Source organism: Magallana gigas, chromosome 8 (assembly GCF_963853765.1).
Source record: "Magallana gigas chromosome 8, xbMagGiga1.1, whole genome shotgun sequence".
Taxonomy (NCBI): domain Eukaryota; kingdom Metazoa; phylum Mollusca; class Bivalvia; order Ostreida; family Ostreidae; genus Magallana; species Magallana gigas.
The window spans coordinates 28,965,808-28,983,063 of NC_088860.1; the positions used below are offsets into that span (position 1 = coordinate 28,965,808).

At 33.8% G+C, this 17,256-nt stretch overlaps 1 long non-coding RNA gene across 1 annotated transcript; it reads right to left on the minus strand.

Moving 5' to 3' along the window:
- Positions 1-356: 356 nt before the first annotated feature.
- LOC136270893 (uncharacterized) lies at positions 357-14,979 on the minus strand. The gene is made up of 3 exons (XR_010708765.1): positions 14,588-14,979; positions 2,983-3,049; positions 357-678 (listed from the first exon to the last, which is right to left on the minus strand). It is a non-coding gene; the product is annotated as an uncharacterized lncRNA (long non-coding RNA).
- Between the last annotated feature and the right edge of the window lie 2,277 nt (positions 14,980-17,256).

The following is a 17,256-nucleotide window of genomic DNA, read 5'->3' on the forward strand; positions in this document are numbered from 1 at the left end:
AGTTTGGAGCATAGTTTTGTAATGCGTTTCTCGGTTGAAATGTGCATTTTACTATATATTTCATTGAAATGGCGTTGCTTGATTTTATTAATGACACTGTATTTGAAACACGATAACATTATTACCACGCAGACGAATCTTAAATAAATTTTAGAAATAAAACTATAAAACCTATGGATCACGTGGACAAATTTTCAAGGTAGGTTTTCTCACAAGCAGGTAAACCCGCGAGCTACCTTAACTGTGCTGCGTTACCCATACAGCCTGATAGGCGAAACACGCACTAGATTTGTTTGTCATTTTTTGTTGGATAAAATTGATGTCAATTTGCAATGAAAAAAAATATGCAAATGATGTGTTGCGTCATGGTTTTATTAGTGAAGTTTTACCACGCCTACTGTACAGATACCCACAGTTAAAATCAAAAGAAATTTACCGCAGCTTTGGTACATTATGTGATTATATCTTCTGTGAAAGCATCTTGGGAGATTTGATCATACTGTAGCAACCAATTTCATATTTTTGATGAACTTTTAATATAGCTGTTTACCATTTGATTAAAAGACATGAATATTATGAAAGGTCTTTCAAGATATCATTTTTGAACAGAAATAATCTTTCCTTTTCCGTCGCTGCCAATACATCGTCTCTGTCCAATTTTTCTCCTTAATTGTAATTCTGAAAAAGAAACTGGAAATTTGCTCGCTTGTTAGGAACCCAGACTTTCTGAATCGATTCTGTTCATTTCTCTGTTCTTATCTCATTTCCTCTGCCACCTTTAATGGATCTTCTTTCCTTCCTGTTACTTTACCAGCACTGAATTTATCCAGTAACAAGAGGCCCATGGGCCATATCGCTCACCTTAGCAACAACAGATATGATAAAATCAGCTTAACACTGTCATAATACAAACTATCAGGACAATTTAGTACAATACATGTAAATCCTCTATAAATAAAAGTCCATTTTTTTTACCCTGGATACTTTTATGTTCATAATCAAATCCCTTTTGTAACAAGATGATTTTATAGTCATATGACCTGTTAAGCATTGCAGTACTTAAAAAGATCCTTAAAAAATGTTTATATATGGGATATAAACCTACATCGAACTCTGAACCCCTTGTGTGGCCCAAGAATCGTCCAAGGGCTAAAGTTTAAACAATTTGAAAGAATCAGCGATATGTCAGAATTGTTGCATTTAAAGTGGAATAACACAACTGGAAAAAGTCACTCAAATTTACAGGAAATTTATTGATAATGAAAGATATTATGATAAATAAATTGTACAAACGCCAAATAAGCGAACAATTTGCAGTTTGGGGATAAAAAATGAATATCTAAAATAATTATTCTAGTAAGTAACAACAAAAGCTCCTGCAGGATTCGAACTCGGGATGCGTGGATCACAAATGCGACACTTTCTCCACTCGGCTTTAAAGTAAGTTATATGCTTTTTAATAAAACGAAATGTAATTCGATCAGCTGTCAGCCATTTTGTGAGGATCTGTTATTCCACTATTCCACCTAAAGTCAATCCATATATCATAACATTTCATTTTTTGTGAAAAATTAAGATATTTTCCTATATAAAAGTGTAATCCCAATATGCCCCGAACCTAATCCTCAAGATTTTGATTTGAAAGTAAAGTTACAGCTTTTCTAGGCAAGTGGTTTTTAGAAAAAAGATATCTTAAAAAATTCTTATGTAAATTTTTGCCCCCTCCCCCCCCCCCCCAAAGTTCTGACCCCATCCTACCTCTGGGGATCATAATTTGTACAAACTTGAATCTACCTTACCTGAGGATGCTTCCACACAAGTTAAAATTTCCTGGCTGATTAGTTTCTGAGAGGAAGATTTTAAAAAGATTTACACTATATATTCCTTTTTTAACAGTTTGACCCACCCCCTCCCCCAATTGTAGCTCCACTCTACCCCAAGGGTAATGATTTTCGAAAATTTGTATCTACACTACATAAGGATGCTTCCACACAAGTTTCAATTTTCCTAGCTGATTGGATCTTTAAAGGTTTACTCTATATATTCTATTTAAAAAAACTGTTACAAACCGTAATTCATGAAAACGAAACGAAAATCAAAACAAGCTAAAACCACCGTCAACGCATTGGAATATTTAATTTTAATTTACTTCATAAAATCGGCTTTAATGTATCTTGCATGTTTCAAATATTCCTTTCGCACGCAAACTGTTCAACAACCAAATTCATCTTTGTCAGATTGACCCATTTCTCATACGTTCAAAATGGCCACTTCAAAGAGGATTTTGAGGTATGGAACACCGAACCCGAAATTATAAACTGATCGAAGCCCACCCCTTCCAATTATTTTTTTCGTAATAACTCAAATTCGGAAAAAGATTGGCCCTTAATTTTTACAATTTATATTTTCCTTTCCATAAGGATTATTTATCTTAAATAGCGTTGAATTTGCCTCAGTAGTTCTTTAGAAGAAGATTTTAAAAAATGCACCCCCCTTTTCTACAGTTTCGAGGTTTTCTCCGCCTATTCGCCTTACCATTACCGGGCATTAGGGTGCTTTGTTCCAAATTTGGTTGAAATTGGCCCAGCGGTTTTAGAGAAGAAGTTCAAAATGTAAAAAGTTTACAAATGGACAGACGGACGACGAACAAAATGAAATCAGAATAACTCACTTTAGCTTTCAACTCAGTGGCCAGGTGAGCTAAAAGGGTCAAGGATGACGTCACATTGCTCTTGCGCTATATTTCCCGCGATAAACTAGATCGAGGTGGATCAAACATCTGTAATGCGTGTACTAGCGATACCTGCCTCAGCAATCTAATTAAAATTAGACGTTCTGAATCCGCTACCGCTTCTCACACGGTAGCGGATTCAGAACGTCTAATTTTAATTAGATTGCCTGCTTCAGATGATGTTTTTGCTTTGTTTTTTGTTTTGGTTTTGATAGAGAGATAAAATATATACTAACAAGAGCCATACTTACTGTCATTCGATCCAATTTTAAGCCAATTTTGCATGTATATGTTCAGTAAATATAAGGTCCTTTTGAACTAAATAAAAAAGAACAAAGAGAAAAAATAAACAGTTTTAAAAATTTATAGAGATATTGCATATTGTCAAACCATTAACTTGGAAAATGGGAAATTACACACCTAGAAACAGAGACCGGGGCACGGATACAACGTATGTAATTAGAATAAACATGAATAAACGAATAAAAAAATGAACTAGGAAGAAAAAGATAAAATTCAAATACATGTAATAACAAGGTACCAAAATAAATATATTGTATTTATCGTTAACAGTTTCGACCAAATCAAACACAAATTACGTTTTGACAAACTGATCAATTCTCCCCAAAAGTAAAGAACGGTTTAAGGTGGAAGCAAATCTATGTATTTTGTAAGAATTTTTTTAAACTTAAAAATCTTATAATTCTCTCTCTCTCTCTCTCTCTCTCTCAAATTCTTTTTATAGCTGATAAATAACATGACAATGATGCAAGGTTTGTGTAATTCTTTCCAAAGTCTGTCCCAAGTTATTGCTTTCAACACTTTTTGATGATTTTCAATAAAAATACACATACCTGTAAAAGTAATACAGCTGAAATCGATGAAATGGAAAATATTTAAGATATCTTCATTGACAAAATAAAATAATCCATTTCAACTTAAAAAAGTTTACAGGAACGAAAACAAAATTCTTACAGAGATTTATAATGAGAAATGTTTACATCTTTTCTCCATTCGGAAGTACTCGGGATACCTCGCGTATAATATGTTTTACGGTGCTGAGTGCAGCAAGATATGTTTTACGGTGGCGAGCGCAGCAAGAATTACACATACCTTAATTGCATCATTGTCAACCTAGTTTTATTTAGGCATCAACGAATGTCAAAGAATGTTTGAGAGAATATTGCTGTACAATAAGTATGCCAAAGGTACTAATTTTAATGGTTATGATACATACAGCGCAACCCCCTACCCCGATCGAGAGATCGAGAGAGAGAGAGAGAGAGAGAGAGAGACAGACAGACAGAGACAGAGAGACAGAGAGAGAGAGAGAGAGAGACAGAGAGCAGAGACATAAATAACATGTATGCCTCTGGTAAAACATATTATATGTATAATATGTTTGCAACAGAGGTACACCTAGGATTATTAAGAATGAGTTCAAGAATGTGTAACTGTAAATAAAAATTACCGCAACAGACGACAGAACATGCATGTCAACTGTTTACAACTACAATTTGCACCTCCAGACACTAGAGAGTTTATCAAGGGGGAGTAACTGAGTATCAAAAAATGCTTCAAATATTGAATATTATGAATATTTAGGTCTGTATATTTGTTACGTCTTTTATTTGCGCCTCAATTATTAATTTATAGCGAGCGCAGCGAGGCGGCGCGAAGCGCCGCTCGCGTAGCGAGCTCCATAGACAACGTGTACGAACGGAGGAAATTCGAGTTGAAATCTGCACATTGTTCAAAGAAAATTTTGTGGACCCGCGTGAAAACGTTCTACTATCCCAGTGATCCTTTGCAGTGCATAGCAACATGGCGGAACAGGAAGCGTTTCTAAGGAAAATTCTTACCTGTAAATCGCATACATCATTTTCATTTAACAATAAAAAATCCGTTTAAAACCATTAAAGTAAACAACACATATGCTTACGTAAAAAACTGTACCTATGACGTCATTTCCTTCCCCGAATTTGTCCGACAGTTTACGAAAACTGTCGAGTGCAAAAAGTTAACTATGACGTCACAGTGATCTCGCGTTTTATATCCCTGCGATACATTAAGAGGTGGATCAAGCATATGTACTGAATGTAACGTGTAGGAAGTACTCAGTATATAGGGAGTCACCGTTAATACTGATACTGCGCTCGCTATTAACGGTGACTCTTTGGCTGATTAGTTTTGTTTTGATGATTTTTTTTTTTGCTTAGTAAATACACATGCAAGTTCCATGCTAAATTTATTGTCATATTGATCTAATCATTGTATACGTTAGGTAGGTGACAAAAATTATTAAAAAAGAAAAGTCTAATCGTTATTAGATCTACGTGTAGCCACGTCATTTTGTAATGAATAAATAAAAGAAAAAAATTAAACTGTAAAAATATCTACATGTATTTGTTATAGTTGCATATGTGGTCAAACCTTTCAATAATATTGGAGATCACACACTAAAAAGAGGGGGAGGGCACATATGTCTACAACGCTTATATAGCGTACAAAAATTAAAAAGATTAAAAACAAAATTGATGTCACACAGGAAAATAATTAAAACACCGGTAACAACAAGGAACAAAATGAGAAATAACACAGACACACAATTTATTGATTTTAATGATCATTATTAAAAGGTAAAGTAGAGATAAAAAATAAAAAAAACCGGCTTTGTGTTTATCAAAATATTTTAATAGGTCTGTTTAACATTTTATTAATGCTCAGTGGTATTTTTTTGTGTAAGTGTATAAGCCTAGGAAGGGACCATTGGAATAAAAGTTTGATATCTTCCGGTTCCTTGCGGTGGTAAAAGTTTTCGAGACAAAGCCAATTTTTTTTTGGTTTGGTTAAGTCCACGGGTTGCATTTAACAATGATGACATATGTGTGGCTCCTTCTGCGCTCGCCCCAACGGTCACACCGTAAAACATATTATGTTTTATAATAATCACATACATGTATTGGTCTTTCATATTTATATAATTGTCACACTTTATTAAAATGGCTGCGATTTTTTTTGGTTTTTTTTTATTTAAAACAACAAAATTACCCCTGCATAAGAAAATTTGGAATTAAAAATAAGAATTTTACTTTGTGACCCTTGGAGCGAGCGCAGAAGGAACTGAACAGCTCTCATCATTGTTAAATGCAACCCGTAAACTTTCCCCAACCTAAAAACTTTGGCTTTGTCTCGAAAACTTTTACCACCGCGAGGAACCCGAAGTTATCAAACAGTTATTCTAATTGTCCCGCTCTAGACTAATAGCGAGCCGAGCGAAGCGAGCTTTTAGAACCAGTGTGCGCGGGAAAAAGAACGAGCTAAACCTACAGTTCATCAAACAAAATTTTTTGTCTGCGTCCCATGATAATGCTCTCTAATGTTTTCACCCGTGGTGCTATGTCAAAAATGGCCGACTTTTAACTCGTAATTTACGGTGACTTAAAGTTTGAAGACACGTTTTGAGTACCGCATATACTTTGGCGAGACTCAAAAGATTTGTTACATGCTTCCATACCATCGTATTGAGTCGAGAAACGTAAACAAAGACGGACAGAGTCGTGGATGACGTCACAGAGTCGTGGATGACGTCACAGTGCACTCGCGCTATATTTCCCGCGATAAATTTAGAGGTGGATCAAACATTTGTAATGAATGTACTGGCTATTTCAGTATAGACTGCGATACCTGCCTCTGGTTCTTAGAGCTCGCTTCGCTCGCCGGCGCTGCGCGCCGGCGAGCTGCGCTCGCTATAATATGTAAACGGTGTGACCGTTGGACCAAGCGCAGATTTAACACAGTGCAGTTTGATTTTTGTAGAATAAAATTTATTTGAAACGCACACAGTAGGATCCGCGTGGTTGCCTACTCAAATCATTAGCCAAAGTTTAACTAAACGTCGCGTGCTCAGTCTACATTGTGACGTCATATTTCAAACGTAAAACGTTCAAGTTTTGTCTTCGGACATAGCCGAAGAGAGTAACGTTATTCCGATTTTTTTTTAATTTCTTCTTTCATTGTTTATCAATTTAATTCATATGAATGCCGCTGTAATAAAATTAAATACTTTATTCGGTATCTAAAAGATCAGTTCCTTGACCTTAATGTTTTTATTTTCCATTAGTCTCGTTCAACTACCAGACGCTCGGCTGTCTCCGTAAATCTCCGACGAGCAGAGAGATTTACGGGGACAGCCGAGCGTCTGGTTGAACGAGAATAATTTTCCATCTGATAATTTGATAAGACATACATAGAACATGTCGTGTTTCTTGATTGAAGCACGAATTACCTTCTATTGAAACACTGGAACTTATTTAATCGAGTTTAGGGGCAACAAACATCGATAAGTACTGATCAATCAATGATCGAACTAACTTTTTAAAAACAAAATGGCTGCCAAGATGGGGGCGCCCAGGGCCGGAAGAAATTTTTTTTTGCCTTAGTACCCCTGATTCAACTTTCATTTTTCACTGATTTTCTTATATATACGTGTTACCATTAATCCTCGCTTCGCGAGGCGGGCTTCGCCCGCCTCTCGCTGCGCTCGGTACTAGCAAGAGCCATACTTTACTGTCATATCGATCCATTTTTAAGCTAATTGTGCATGCATGTACAGTAGACAGATAAGTACATGAGTAGGAAGGAAATAAGTTTACACAATATGACATTTTGAACTATAGTCTGTCCCAAGTTATTGCTTCCATCAATTTTTGATGATCTTAATAAAAATACACATACCTGTGAAAGAAATACAACTGAAATCGATGAAAAGGAATATATCCAAGATACCTTCATTGAACAGTTATCCCTTTTCACTCATAAAAGTTCACAGGAACGAAAACAATTTTTTTACAGAGATTTGTAATGGGAAATGTTTACATCTTTTCTCCATTCGGAATACACTCGGAATAGATCGCGCAATTTTTTAACATTATCATCTGGGCTTATTTATGGCTTATGCAATGCAAAATCTCCCTAGACTTTTTTGCCTGAAGCGGTAGAGGGGATGTTTCAAAACAGATAATCTTGACATTTTTCATATTAGTGGATGAACGTAGTTTGAGCACAAAGTTATTTACTATTATTGAAATATCAAGCAAAAAGTGGTGGAAGCAAAAACTCGGGACAGAGTATAAATAAAAATGAAAAAAATAAACAGTTAAAAAATTTATGTAGATATTGCTTATAGTCAAACCATGAAATTTGAAAGTGGGAAATTACACAACCAGGGACCGGGCTCTCTCTCTCTCTCTCTCTCTCTCTCTCTCTCTCTCTCTCTCTCTCTCTCTCTCTCTCTCTCTCGGGGTAGGGGGTTGCGCTGTATGTATCATAACCATTAAAATTAGTACCTTTGGCATACTTATTGTACAGCAATATTCTCTCAAACATTCTTTGACATTCGTTGATGCCTAAATAAAACTAGGTTGACAATGATGCAATTAAGGTATGTGTAATTCTTGCTGCGCTCGCCACCGTAAAACATATCTTGCTGCACTCAGCACCGTAAAACATATTATACATTATAATATTATTTTAATAACTTCAAAGCCCTGTGATTTTTTTATGCAAATACAATCATGTTTTTTTTTAAATAATGATCATAAAAATAAGTAAACAATAAATTGCTTGTCTGTCTTATTTTTAATTTTGTTCCTTGTTACGGGCCGCCGGAAGGCGGTCCGTTATTTGATACACATTTAAATATTGTTACTGCGTTTCTGCGGGATAGTTCTTTTTTAATAGAATTAATACTATGCTTATTTTTATGAATTTAAAGTAAATTTGCATGTATAAATATGTTTTATGCCTTTTAGAAAATATCACATATTTTTGGTTTTACTCGTAAATGAATAGTTGGTCATACTTAGTAGATTATGGTATTTGGCGCGTTTTTATCGAGACTATAATCTATTCGGAAAACTTCGGAGTTCTTCATTCTTTTCAAAACAATGCATCAGGATCGGTATACGGGACATACTAAAGACCTGAAATACTAAAGACACTGAATGTCATTTAATTTTATATCAATGATATATTTGAATTTCTATGTGCCGTGTCAAATAAAATGACTTTGCGTGTGTATTTATTATATTTCCATGTAAAGTGTGGTAGAAAATATCATGAAATGACATTATATGAATTATTTACGCAAGAATATGACAGAAATTAAAATTTGAATTGACTTAAAAATTTGAACTAATCAATTTTAATTTTATTATGAGGTCCCTTGAAATCATATATTAAACTAATGCATTTGTTTTCATTCAATAAAATGCAACAAAAAAAAAACCAAAATGGTTTGAAATACATAATTTTCAAGAGAAAAATGATGAGTTGAACTTTGTATTAGAGTAATGTACAAATCAATGTGTTCTCTATTACTTCATACTATGGCAATGATCATACAATTTCCGTTAGAAATGCTTACAGTAACGAAAGATTCTTTATGATAATAGTAAAATGTTAAACTTCAAAACAAGTTGCTGAAAGTATATTAAAATTTACCATAAAAATTAGTACAACCAACTCTAATTTTCTTCTTTGTGGTGTGTTTTTATGTAAACAACCAATGATTCATACAACAATTATATTTTTTGCGGCCCATTTGACGCTTGCGTCAATATGATTTCTTGTTGTTATTTGAGTTTGAATTATTTTCCTCTGTATATCATCAATTTTGTTTTTAATTTTGTTAAGTTTTGTATGCTTTATATGCGTTGTAGACATTTTTATAATATAATTCTTGGTCACCTATCTAACGTATGCATATTACAATTGGATCAATATGACAGTAAATTAAGCATGGAATTTGCATGTGTTTTTGTTGTGGTTTTAGAAAACAACTGTTCTTGCTGTTACTAATTTACTCCCTCTGTGATCTGCAATTTATACCGATTTATTTTGATAAAATTAATTTATTTCATTAATAAGGGATTGTAAATATAAGCATTACATGATTTATTTTTGCCGTCCCCGTGTCAATAACTGCCGTCAGTTGAGCAGACAAATTGAATAACGCGCGTTACGCAGGTGAGCAGACAAATTGAATAATGCGCGTTATTCAATTTGTCTGCTCACCTGACGGCAGTTTTTAACACGATGACGTCAAAAATAAATCATTTAATGCTATAAGAATTTTCCTTAGAAACGCTTCCTGTTCCACCATGTTGCTATGCACCGCAAAGGATTATTGGGATATGTAGAACTTTTTCACGCGGGTCCACAAAAACAATGTGCAGATTTCAACTCGAATTTCCTCCGTTCGTACACGTTGTCTATGGAGCTCGCTATGATATCTAATAAATTTGAAATTTAAATAATTTAAGCAATTTATTCATTTTCAACTCAATTTATAGAAAAAAAAAACCTGTTTTGATAGTTTTCAAAAACGTATAAATATATTTTTAAAAATACTTCATTTCATCCTATATACACGTTTTTAAAAATTGACAATAGGGCGTAAGTTTGTTCTCCGTTTCCATAGCAACAAAGGAACAATATCAAAAGCTAATTTTATATTTCACAATTAATAACCTATCTTTAGAAAATTATGTCATAAAATTTTATTTTTTTTCTCTATGCATGGCCAACATATTTTGATAGTTACAGATAGTTACAGCAGACTCTTTCTCCTAAGTAGGCGATGGATCGACGAAACAGGTAACACATAATTAAAAAACCTTATCACCACCAACTAGCTGCAGTTCTGAAGCTCCTGGTCTGAACTGCAGCTAACCATTAATATACTGTAATTGTCAAGGGATAGCTGATATATATATATATATATATATATATATATATATATATATATATATATATAGAGAGAGAGAGAGAGAGCGAGAGAGAGAGAGAGAGAGAGAGAGAGAGAGAGAGAGAGAGAGAGATACATTTAGGAACCAGAACTCATATAGATTTGCTATCAAAATTAAAATGTGATACTTACATGATAATTTTTAATTAATACCATGTCATCGAATTTGTTGTTACTGGGGGCGCATGTCAAAGTACTTATATTTCTTCAATAGTTCATGAAAAGTACTGCACAAACTCTAAGGAAAAGGCTTTGTACATCATTTCGAAGTTGATACATGAGAGCAAAGAACTAATAGAGTTTGCTATACATTAAAAATAATAGCATGGTCGCCCACTGCAAGCAATTTTAAAGTGTGTATTGATGACATTGAACGACTATATATTGCGTCATAAGCGATTTTTCATTGAGTTTTAGGTGATTATGACGTAATATTGAGATGTTCGTAACAATCACTCCTTTTAGGTCTGCGCATAGCGAATTATAATTCCTTAGGATCTGACAACTTTGGTTTAAAATATGCAAATAAACACATACACTAGCGTTTTGTTCTTACTTTCATTCATTTTTATACCACGACAGGTTGGTAGTTAATTTGTAAACAATGAACAGAAATGGGGAAGTTGAATACTAGTAAGTGGGTGAGCCCTGCACATTTTTTAATGACATATTTTTTCTGAAATTCTCATTTGGGAACAGTGCTAAAAATCATAATAAAATTTGACTAATGAACAAAAGAACAAGTGCGTTTAAGCCGTTTTAATGTAGAAAATATCAACAAATTGCTTTTTTCTTGTAATAGTAAAGCACTGATGGATACTTCTGATTTATATGCACGCTTATATTTACCAAAATTAGCATACTGTTTAAAAAATTAAGGATTTTTAAATGCCTATAAATAATCTAAATCCGGAAAAATCGAACCGAACCTACTTGAATTGTGTCTATTTATCAACATTGTTCTGTTGGTGGATCGATTGGTGCGTTTGCTGAATTATACTTTATGCATTACTAGTATTTTACGTCTGAAAAAAAATCGAATAAAGCTTTGAAGTTGCATATTACCATAGTGATCAAACAAACATTCCTGACCATATAAAGTTGATGGAAAGCGATTTAAAACGTGCCAATGTTTTATAGTGAGCACATTTGACAAACGTCTACCTGGATAGAACCCACGTGATTCTTTGAAATAATTTATTCCATGGGTGGGTTCAAACATGGGTCACGCAGGTAATAGCTTTCGCTTGCTATAGGAAAAACCTTGAAATTTTCATGCGTTTTTCATTTTTTAGGTACCAGCATAATGTAGTGCAAACCGGCTTTGTATTTTCACAGTAGTTTTCTAAATGTATAATGCGTATTTTGTCTTTTCCACAAGTTTGTACTCGGTTAGGCTGACAGTAAACATGAATGCCCGTCCTCGATTTATACTATACAAAATCACGAATGCCGGCTGACCACTACTACTGTTGTAAAGCTTCGTGCTTTTTATATACAATAAATAAATTCAGCGCTAAAACTTGTTAATTCTTATGGAATGGATATCAATAGGTGATGCTAGGGAAAAACATATGCTTAATTTGAATCTTCATTTTTTCACTTTTTACCGGGGCCCATAAGTGCACTCGTCCTTTGAGATATGATGCACTCAATGGTTTGAAATAAAATATTTTTTTTTCAATCTTGCAACAAAAAGAATAAAGGCTAAATAAAGGCTATATTTATAACATCAATTTCAGTTTAAATTTTTTTACCCCTGTCTGCTCCTCTAAGTATCTAGCAATGGATTTAGCTTTTTATTTTAATTTTAAAGAATAGGTTAAGAACGCAATTAAACGCTAATATTCCAATATGGCGTCAGGTGACAGTCCATAGTTGTATCGGGAGAGAAAATCTGGGTGGTTTGTAGATCTGTGTGTGTTATATATGCTACCATTATTAAAATGACATTGTGAGTAACTGCTACTAGTGTTCTTAGAAGAACTTTTGTAATTTAAACGGAGATTGTGCAAAATTTTGCAAAACTTGTGATCCTTTACTGCACGGTGAAAAGTGCTCATGTCGAGACAGTCCAACCCCAGAAGTCCTAATACTCCCAACTTGTCAACCCAAGACCAGCCACCCTTTTTCCAAGCCCAGGGGAAGACTTTTAGTCTACCGGACATAATATTTGGGGCATTCAAAAACCAAAACCTAGTGAACCAACTCGTCCCTGTATTGGCTGAAGCTACAATGCCAACATTAAAAAGTGCAGTAGAGAGGTCATTCCAGTCACTAAACGATACAATTAAAAGTCAGTCCGAAACAATTGATAAACAAAATCGCGAAATAGACACACTACACGGCAAACTTAAAAATGCTGAAAAATCAAATCCAGATCTTCAACAACAAATATGGGGTCTCGAAGAATAAATGGATGAATTGGAACAATATACTAGACGAACTTCATTACGATTTCACAACTGTCCCCAACCAAATTCCAACAACAGCACGGACAGTATTTTTAAAGATATTTGCAGAGAAAAACTGGGGATCCAAATAACCGAAAACGATATTTTTCGTTCCCATCCCATTGGAAACAGAAACAACCATGGGGGCATCCAAATTATTTGTCGTTTCCAAAATTGGAAAACAAAGAACGCAGTGTACAAAGCAAAGAGTAAACTCAAAAATTCCGATATCTTTGTGACCGAGGACCTCACCAGATACCGACAAGGAATCATACATGAACTGTCAGCTGCTAAACGCTTGCGTAAAGTTCACTCTTTCTGGACCAACGACGGGAGAATTTTCACTAAACTGTCCGAAAATGGTCAAAAATATTTGATCAAATCCATCAGTGAACTGCACAAAATCGCACCGCTACCGAGTGACGAACAACAAGGCTAAAACGCAAATTCCGTACTCTCTTCTGAACCACAAACCTATGTGAGCAATGTATAGTATAAATTAAATACAATGTTCAATCAGTTACGTGTGTTATTCTAAGTACCGTGTCTTCAAAAGTAGATACATGTATGTGCAGATGTATGAAAATAATTTGTATTTATATGTACAACCAATCTAATAGTTGTGGTTAAATTACATAGCTACATTTTTGTTTGTTATATAGTAGTAATATAACTGTGTAAACCTATAAATTTATACTTTCCCATTTTTTCTCCAATACCAATCAATTTGGTTTTTGACCTATATTGTACTTGATGCCATAATGTTTATTCTTTTTTTTCTACATTTTCTTGTTTTTGTTCATTTGTTCCTTTCTAGTTTTTCACTTTGCATTCTTTATTTGTTTGCATACACTTTTTCAAGTGTTTGCTTACTGTGTTTTTACCTTCAACTTTTGTCTTGATGTTACGCAACGAAGGTCATGGTCGTTCAGTACATGTATGAATTCACACCTGTCTTTTTAATCGCAGTGCTCTCTCATAGTTTCAATAACGTTAATCAACTAGTCTTTCAATGGCGGTTGACACAATAGAACAATACCGAGCCGCGATTGGGCTATTTTACTGTTGTGTACGGTGTGTGAAAAAATGTTTTTATCTTAATCTGTTTCAATTAAGAGCACTTTTCAAATGTTTACTTCAATACTTACTGTGGTTTGGAAACTTGTATAAAACATTGTTGATGTGTCTTGCGCAACACTCTTTAGTTATTAATTATTTTTTTCAAGTCATTTTCATGCTATTATTTCTATCAGGAGATATTGAGACAAACCCTGGGCCTTGCACTGGTACACAATATACTTTAGACATATTTCATCTTAATATTCGAAGTATTAGAAACAAATTAGACAGTTTACTAAGTTTAGTCTCAGATTTTGATGTCTTATGTTTTACGGAATCTCACTTAAACTCCTCCATTTCAGACCGAAATTTATTTATTGATGGTTTTAATACAATTTTTCGCAAAGACAGGAATTGTTTTGGAGGGGGTATTATTGTATATATATCAAACTCATGATCACTACGAGTGAAAAGACGCATTGATTTAGAACCAACAACTATTGAATGCATTTGGGTTGAAATAAGTGACCCTACCTGCAATATTTTGCTCTGTTGTACATATCGGCCTCCAAATTGCGATAACTTCTTTTGGAGAAATTTGTCTTGGTCCATTGAAAAAGCTTATGATGAATCTGACAAGATTATTGTAGTTGGAGATCTAAATGTTGATTTTTTAGATATCCCACACACTCACTTTGTCAAAGATTTACTATCCAGTCACTTTTTAGAAAACACAATCACCGAACCGACAAGAGTCACACAAAACACGAGCACACTCATCGACCCAATTCTAGTAACACGTGACGTTTCATTTTTCGACTCTGGAGTTTTAGATGTGCATCATACTATTAGTGACCACAAAGCTACATATATTTATGTTAAAAGTAATTTAAATTTCAACAGTGCTTACAAGCGCAAAGTTTGGCTTTACAAAAATGCGGATTTTGATAAACTTAATTTTCTTATTACACACACAAATTGGGAAACATTAATAATGGGGGCCGATGATGTAGATCAAGCTGCAAACAATTTTTCAGAAACATTTTTATCGCATATTAGGAACTCTGTTCCCGAAAAAACTGTAACTATTAGACCCAAAGATAAACCCTGGTTTGACTCAGCCTTACGGAAAGAGATTAGACAAAGAAACCGTTTAAGGAAGATTGCAATAAATTCTATAAACGCTTTAGATATGCAAAATTTTAAAAAATCACGCAATAAAGTTACCAATATGAAAAAGTATGCAATTGACAATTATTATAACAATTTAGAGATTAATATTTTAGATTCCAGTAAAAATAATTCCAAATTATACTGGAGATTATTGAAGAATGTTTTTGATATTAAAATGTATACCGAAATTCCCCCATTGCAATTTGCCTTAAAAAAACCGGTAATCAATCCATAGCTTATACCAATGCAGAAAAGGCTGAGGTTCTGAATGATTATTTTTCCTCCATTTCATGTTTAGACGACAAAGACGCTAGATTACCTGAATTCAACTCTGAATGCAACACTTTTATTTGTGATGTATGTATTTCTGAACAAGATGTGATAGATATTATTTCAATCATTCAAGTAAACAAAGCTGTGGGGCCAGATAACATAAGTCATAAAATGCTTAAAAATACTATGTATACAATAGCAAAGCCTCTGTGTATATTATTTAATCGTTCTTTAAGAAACTGTACATTTCCAAGCACTTGGAAAATATCCAATGTTTTACCTTTATATAAGAAAGGCGACTCATCACAAATGTCGAATTATAGACCTGTTTCCTTATTAAGTTGTGTTTCTAAGATAATGGAACCAATTATTTTTATACGTGTATATAACTTTTTTTATGATAATTTTCTTTTTTATAAGTATCAAGCTGGATTTTTACCGGGTCACTCAACTGTTTATCAGCTAATAGAAACGTACGATCATATTTTAAGAGCAATTGATCAAGGTCAATCTTGTTGTATGATTTTTTGCGACTTGTCAAAAGCATTTGACCGCGTTTTGGCATAAAGGTTTATTGTTTAAACTCCATACCTATGGTATTACTGGAAATCTGTTCAAATGGTTTAATAGTCACCTTGTAAATAGAAAGCAAAGGGTTATGTATCGAGAAGTGCTGTCGTCTATTAAGTCTATTAATGCCGGAGTGCCTCAAGGCTCTGTCCTTGGTCCATTGTTATTTCTTATTTATGTAAACGATATAGCAGATAACATGTTAACATTTTGCAGACTTTTTGCAGATGATAATAGCCTTCAACATGCTGCAATCAATGTACACGATATGGAATCTTATCTTAATCGGGATCTTTTAACTTTAGAGGTTTGGTCTAAGAAATGGCTTTTAAATTTTAATCCTTCAAAAACTAAGGCTGTTTATTTTATTAATAAACGTAACACAGTAACCCCTACATGTACGTTAAAATTTCAAGGATGCGATTTGGAATTCGTACCCACCCATAAACACTTAGGTGTTATATTTTCTGAGGACCTTTCCTGGTCATCTTATATAAATTCTATTATAGCAAATGCTCAAAAGAAATTGGGATTAATGAAAAAACTTAAATTTAAACTCAATAGAAAATCACTGTCACTATTATATACTTCATTTATAAGGCCTCAGTTAGAATATGCATCTGATGTATGGGGCGGCTGTTCTATTGATGATTCTGTCAAATTAGAAAAAATAAAATTGATTGCAGCAAGAATTGTTACAGGTTTACCTATTTTTGCATCTCGGGAATCTCTTTACTTTGAAACAGGGTGGGAAACGCTTTATAGTAGAAGGAAAATATCCAGACTAAAAACAGTGTATAAAATTGACCGAAACCTTTTACCCAGTTATGTAATGGATATTTTTCCAAATAAGCGTGCTAATGTATCTAACTATTCTACCAGAAATGCACATAATTACTTTATACCAAAATGTCATTTGGAATTGTATAAATCTTCGTTTGTTCCTACTGTTGTTGATGAATGGAATGCGCTTTCAACGGATGTCCGTGGAAGCGACTCTGTTCGCAGTTTTGAGGAAAAAATACATGTTTCTGTCAAAAATGAAAATGTACTTACATGTAGAACTAGACCTAATTTTTTTTTACATATGGGGATAGATTTTTGAATATCATTCATACTAAACTTCGTCACAATTGTGCACTAAATAATGATTTATTTCGATGTAATATTATCAACAGTCCACTCTG